This window comes from Cervus elaphus, chromosome 24 (genome assembly GCF_910594005.1).
Source record: "Cervus elaphus chromosome 24, mCerEla1.1, whole genome shotgun sequence".
Classification (NCBI taxonomy): Eukaryota; Metazoa; Chordata; class Mammalia; order Artiodactyla; family Cervidae; genus Cervus; species Cervus elaphus.
In genome coordinates this window covers 22,604,111-22,611,570 of record NC_057838.1, presented here as the reverse complement: position 1 = coordinate 22,611,570, position 7,460 = coordinate 22,604,111, and positions in this window count along the sequence as shown.

Genomic DNA, 7,460 nt, shown 5'->3' with positions numbered 1-7,460 from the left:
GAATACTATATAAAGCAAACAACAAGGATCCCAGATTTATTTCTGCAGGGAGCTCACAGAGGATTTGGGCTCTTGACTATCATAGCCCACATGCATCCCTTAGGATAATTATTTTTTTTAAATGAAAGCAGCCTCTACAGTTTGTAACTGGTTTGGTTACTCTGACAGACCACGTGATTTTAGTTTCACTCACAACTGAAAGATTTTCTCTCTAACTTTCCAGCACTAGAAAAAGGTCTTTTCTTAATTTTGAGCAGGGCTTTCTACTTTAAATTTTTAAAATCTATTTCACGAGCATGTGTGTGTGTGTGTGTGTATACTGTTTTGAAGACAGAGTCTCATCAAACATCAGTTTCTTTCAGAAAATAATCTAGTGCCAGGGAAAAGAGTCCAATAGCAAAGACAAAAGGTACTTCATAAGAGCACTGCAATCTTTGCTCCTGGGAGCTGGGGCAGGAAGAGAAAAAAACCAGGATATTTAAAGACTTGATGCATAATTTATGTGCAGGGCTATTTTTGCAGGCTGTTGTAATAGCAAAGGAGATAAGAAGGCATCAGCAAAAATCAACACTAGTGGAGCTTTGATTAATCTCAAAATAAGTCTCCAAGAAAGAAGCCACAGGAATTCCATAGTTCCAACAAGTATGGGAAGGTATGTCTATTTAAAAGCCTCAAATAACTGTGAAGAAAGAAAAACAGGCAAAACCCCATTAGCCCTTCAGATGAAGTCACTGTAAACGTCAGTGATCTCTCTGGCATTGGTAATCTGCAGGTGGAGATGGGGCATCTTGAAATAGAAAACTGGAGCTCTTTTACCCCAAAGCCAAAGCTTGATGAGTGCTAAGCATTTATTATAGGCAGTGCACAAATAACTTGTTGGTGAGTAATAAAAAAAAGCTTATAAAAATCTTTCAATAAATGAGCTACAACCGTGCTCTCAGCAACACCTATCTGTTGAGTGCCTTCTGGGTCTCCAGCCCTGCTCTAGGTTCTGGGTGTTGGGCAGCCAATGAAATTCCTCTACATTCCCTTCTATTTGTGAGATGATAAGCAAGTAAATAACTCTATCAATACCATAATTCTGGGACATGGGAAGTGGGAAGGGGGAAGGTGGAGAGTTTCTAGATAAGGAGAGTAGCTGCAGCCAAGGCAGACAGAGGAGCTTGCTATGGACAGAAAGAGTCATTTGACCTGAGTCCTGCATTATGAGAAGTAGGGGGGTGGGGAGAGGAAGAACGAGATGCAGGAGGTAGTAAGGGCACTGGCCCTTAGATCAGAATAAGCCTAGTTCTAGACCCCGAGAGCAGCCCAGTGCAACCGGAGTGTGCAGGAGGCATGGGCAGATGGCACAGTGCAGCATGATGGAAGACATGCATCTGCTTGTCTAAACAGGACTTGTATATACAGATCTGGATTTCAAGGGTGAAGCATAGAGTTTATTAAATAACTGGAGGAAGGGTGGTGGGTATTTGAAAGACTTCCTATAGGATTCCTTTAAATAGTAATGTTCCTTACCCACCTAGAGGGAAGGATGTAATTCACTGCTGTTGTCTAGTCACTCAGTTGTGTTCAACTCTTTTGTGACCCCATGGACTGTAGTCTTCCAGGCTCCTCTGCCCATGGAATTTCCCAGGAAAGTATGATAGAGTGGGTTGCCCTTTCCTTCTCCAGGGAAACTTCCTGACCCAGGGATCGAACACATGTCCCCTGTGTCTCCCGCATTGGCAGGCAGATTCTTTACCACTGAGCCACCACAGAAGCCCTAATTCACTGTGCATGTGTCAGTTTGACTACAGTTTCTTGTTTCATGTTTTAGGGTATGGTTATTTTCTAGGCTATGGACAACCCATGGGACTGAAAAGTTGTGTCAAACACAACTGAGTGATTAAACAACAATGATGTTGAAGCCCAATGAGGTTAAAGGACTCCTCAAGGTCATAAACCAGGGCAGGTGTACAACCCTGGCAGATGTCAGTCCCCTCATGAAGGAGGGCTATGGGACAGGGGGAAACTTCCCTGATCCCAGCTCATGGATGGTGACCCATCCCACTGGGCATGATGTCCTAGTCCCTTCATGCTTTGTAAAGGAAGCCACGGTCATAAAGGCAGAAACACACCAGCAGTGCCCATGACACTTGCAAGGACCTCACACTTCCAGTGTAAACTGTCCTTTCAACAAAATAATTTCAAAAAGATGGAAACATGAACAATATAGTTGTCCAAACAAGCAGTGCACCGAATGTTAGGCTAAGGACAAGGAGGATTTGTCTCTTTAAGAATTCACTCATGAAAAAAGAAGCACTTAGTGTTTGCTGAAATGACCCCACAATGTGTGAACAAGAGCAGTTTGAAACCTCCTTGACAATCAATTTCAATAGTTTTAAAAATGTTCAGTCTTTGACCCAAGAATTTTGCTCCTGAGAACCTGGGAACCTAAAAATACTGTAAGAATGTTACTTACACATGAGTATATAATTTACAGCACTATTTATAATGCATGAAAATAAAACAGAATGTAATATCCTCAAACAAGGCAAATGGAAGATTGCTCATGGAACTGGCTCTTGATGAATTACTGTGCTGACATTTAAATTAATCCTTATGAAGATGACATAGCTCCATGAAAAATGACCTCAAATGTAATATTTAGGTGAATAAAGCAGAAAAGGAAAGAATGAGCTAACCTTAATAGCATTCTAAAAAATGTATTAGCAAATTTAGAAGACCAAAAATGAACATGAAGAAAATGTTAAAACTGGCAGTCTATACCTATGCTGCCATTTCAAGAATTTCCTTTTGTCACCTTGCCTTTTATTCTATTTCTATAATAAATAAAACACCTTCTAGCAAATAATTTGTTTGGAGACCTGCTTTTATCTGGATGTTGGGAATCGCATCCTTCTATCACAGTCCTATCTTCTGTCTTCAGGTCATCCTGTCCAGAGCTGTGAGGCAAGGGCAACAGAGGCAGCAGGCAAGGGAGTTGGGGTGGGGGTGCCCAGCATGGTCTACTCTTGCTCAGAATCATGGATGGATGCTGGTGGCAGAAGAACTTGAACTTCTTCTGATGGAGGTCATTCATCCATATCCTGAGAAACCTTCCGCCCTTGAAGATTACAAAGGAGATGTATCATGACAAAGCACTGCAGACGGTCTGAGATGACAAGCCTTCCATCTGCACCTCCGTTTCGTAGAAATAAAACTCAGTGCCAGAAGAACTGTCAGATATAATGGGTCAACAGAAAGGCCATGTAAGATGTTTGTTTCTTTGGCATAGATGCATCCAAAATAATTGTACTCCCTCTTTTCCTCTAGTTCATAGTTATTGGCCCCAGTGGGGTGAACAGTACAAAGCAACTCATAATCCTAAAGCTCTGAATGCCTCACTTGTAATTGTTAGCAGATTTGGCTTCCTACTGATCTTGTCATTGATATATCTGTGAAAACACACATACAGACACAAACAAAGTCTCGCAATGTACTGGTAATGCAGGATATTGCTCAGCAACGGACTACATTTTTGTAAAAATTCCCAAAAGGAATTGAGAAATGTTGGAAGTTCAGTCATCCCTAAAGCCTGTCAAAGCAAGAGGTAATGAGAAGGGCTTTTACTCCCGCCACTCTCACCCCTATATAGCCTTACGTTAGAAACTCAAGGTCTGTGTTGCTGAATATAACACCCGACTGAATATCCTCCCTGTCACCAAGCAGCACTCCAAGCCATCCACAGGCATTTGGTCCTCCCCTGAACTACCCCGCTGGCCCAGCGGTACCACCCTTTATATGCCAGAGACAACTCTCAGGAATGTGAAGCAAATGAGGGCGAGAAAAAGGAAACTAACCAGTGCCCCCTGGAAGAAGAAGCGGCAGCAGCAGGGGTGATAAGAAGCCCACTGGGAACCATGTGATAAGGGGATTTCACATCTGCTTCTTATAGTGCTTCTTGCATACGATTTTTATAATTATTTCAAGATAAGTCAACTCTCCAAGAGCCAGGTATCATTCAGTCCAGTAGCGCTGCCCTAGATATGGTTCAACATTTGTTAGGAGCTGTGCTCAAACCCTTGCCTTCAACTGACTGAACTGACTGAATACCAAGGGAGAGGGTGATAGGAACCATCAAAACAACCCCCAACCCTGGGTGTTGGAAAATGTGGGCCCTGCTCAGAGCTCTCTTCATCCAATCTGAGGACAAAAATGCAAGTTAACACTCAGAGAGAGTCTCTTACATAACAGAAGGGACTATGTTTCCTAGATTTGCAGAGGAAAGGTGAATTTGTGAAAATTATTTCCAAAAGAAAAATCTAGAGAACATTTACTCTTTGTTCTCACTGATGTGTGAGATAATATTGTTTATAAAATTAGAGATTAGGAGGGGAAAGTTACAAATAAAAGTTCAAGAATTAGAATGACCTTAACTTCCTATTGGCAAAGCTGGAAAACACTACAATGGATGAACGCCTTTAATATACTGGGGAAAGGACTTCCTACCTGGAATCTCCACCCAGTTATAAAGGTCTTGTCACCTATGTGAAGCCTCACAAAGGGAACCTCCCATACCCTCTTTTTGAGAAGGCTGCTAGCACTGTAAATAGAGAAGAACCCTGAAAACCTAGTCTTTGCGATGCCTTGAATGGTAGGGTGTGGGAGACATCTTTCCTGCCTCTGGTTCCACACGCCATTCTTCACCTCTGAACTTTATAACCATCGAATGCAACATGTCACCACCATTTTCACTGCACTATTTCCTGCACAATAGCTTCCTGAGAGCTCTGGTCTCTAAAAATGGGAGCAAGGAAAAATTTTAGATCCTTCAAAAAGTAGCAACCACTTTGAATCAGCAATTTCTGGTCTAGAAAAGCATCCCATGGACTCCTCACAGCAGGCTGCAGACACGGATGTATGAGAACCAACACTGCAGCATTGCTTGAACTGGTGAAAAACTGGGGGTCCAACCCATCACTGAGTTCCCTCTAGAGTAATTCCACAGAATGAAATTCTATGTGACAATGAAAAAAGGAGGTGTATGCATAAAACAGACCTGCCTGAATGTCCTATGTTTATCAAAAGCCAGAGTTGCAGGACAGTAAATTAAACATTCCAGGGCTTTTCTGCTGGTGTTGCCCCCTCCATCCTTTCCTGGGGTCCTGGGGACAAACCTGTCCTGAAAACTTCAAACTATGTCCCTGTCCTCCGGTTCTGGTTAGAACTCAGAAGAGACTAGAAGGAAGAAGCAGAGGGCAGACTTATTTCCCTGGTTCTCTGTCTGCAAGCTGGTTGGGTCCCATGACTTGGGCTTCTGAGGGTGCACCTTCTCTGTCTTCAGCTCTAGAGCTACTCCCTCCATTCTAGGGAGGTGATGGCACCTGCTGTTAAAGTCCAAGGGGCCTGCGATTTTCCTTCATTCACCCTGCTACAACTTCATACCTAATTCGAATACTAAACTTTCCTCACTTTGTTTTACTTTGATGTGCTATTTGGTTTATGTTTCGACTCTAACTGGTACATATAATCCAATCCTATTTTTGACAATAATGCTTTTCATATATGGGCAGATGTCTGGAAAGATGAAACCAAACTGTAAATAGCTGTAAACTGTAGAAAGTAGATTTGAGAGAAGAACAATAAGGAGCTATAACTTTTACATTACCTACTCCTGTATTATTTGAATGTTTGTGATGAATCTATGTTACATTATATAAAATGAATTATAAATTTCTTTTAATGAACTACTAATTTAAATAACAAAAAACACCCACACCCAAATACAAAAAACAAAATCAGTAACTTAATTTCCTGATCAATAGACCTTGGATTTCTGAACCACAATCTAGCTACTAAGAAAGAGCTCATTTATCCAGCTGATTTCATGTCAGCAGGCTTCTGAATTCGTAAAAATATGTGTTTCAAAGAATTTATTGATATTTGTGGATATAATGGGGGTAACTCAGCAATTACAAAAGTTCTTTCAAATTTCCCCAATGAGGCTTGATGAATGGAATTATTGTATCTCATGATTTAAAGTTTTACTTATAACTTCTGATTCAAGATGGCAGAATAGAAGGATGTGTGCTCATCTCCTCCTGCAAGAGCACCAAAATCACAACTAGCTGTTGAACAACCATTGACAGGAGGACACTGGAACTCACCAATAAAAGATACCCCATGTCGAAGGACAATGGAGAAGCTGCAACGAGATGCTACGAGGGGAGCAATCACAATAAAATCAAATTCTATACCCACTGGGTGGGTGACCTACAAACTGAGAACAATAATACCAAAGTTCTCTCACTGTTGTCAAGGTTCTGAAGGCCACTTGCCAGCCTGAGGACCTGACAGAGGGACTGAGAATTCCCAGGGAATCTGACCTTGAAGGCCAGTGGGATTTGATTATAAGACTTCCACAGAACTGGGGGAAACAGAGACTCTAGTCTTGGAGGGCACACAAAAAAAAACCCTTGAGCTCACCAAGACTCAGAGGAAAGGAGCACTGACTCACTCCATAGGAAACTGAACCAAAACTCCCTGCTGGTGTTGAAGGGTCTCCTTGGAGGGGCGGGTCAGCAGGGGCTCACCACAGGGATGGGGGGACTGGCAGCAGCTGTCTGGGAAGGCCCCCTTTGGTAAAAACCCTCTTGGAGATCACCATTATCCCAACCATAGAGCCCAAAGACCCCAGGGCTGGGTGACCTCAGGCCAAAAAACTACCAGGGAGGGAGCACAACCCCACACATCAGTGGATAGTTGGATTAAAGCTTTACTGAGCAAGGCCCTGCCCACCAGAGCAAGACCCAGTTTTTCCCACTACCAGTCCTTCCCACGAGGAAGCTTACACAAGCCTCTTAGCCTCCTTCATCAGAGGGCAGACAGAAGAAGCAAGAAGAAGCACAATCCCACAGCGACTAAAACAAAACCACATTACAGAAAGCTAATCAGCATGAAAAAGCAGAAAGTTATGTCCCAGATGAAGAGACAAGATAAAACCCCAGAAAAACAAAAAAACAAGTGGAGATAGGCAACTTTCCAGAAAAAGAATTCACAATAATGATAGTGAATATGATTCAAAATCTTGGAAAAAGAATGGAGGTAAAGATTGAGAAGATGCAAGAAATGTTTACCAAAGACCTAGAAGAAATAAAGAACAAACAAACAGATGAATAATACACTAGAAGGAATCAACAGCAGAATAACTGAGGCAGAAGAACAGATAAATGACCTGAAGGACAGAATGGTAGAAATCACTGCTGCAGAAAATAATATAGAAAAAAGAATGAAAAGAAATGAAGACAGCCAAAGAGACCTCCAGGACAACATTAAATGTACTATCATTCACATTATAGGGGTCTGAGAAGGAGAAGAGAGAGAGTGAAAGGACCTGAGAAAATATTTGAAGAGATAATAGCTGAAAACTTACCTAACATGGGAAAGGAAATAATCAACCAAGTCCAGGAAGCACAGAG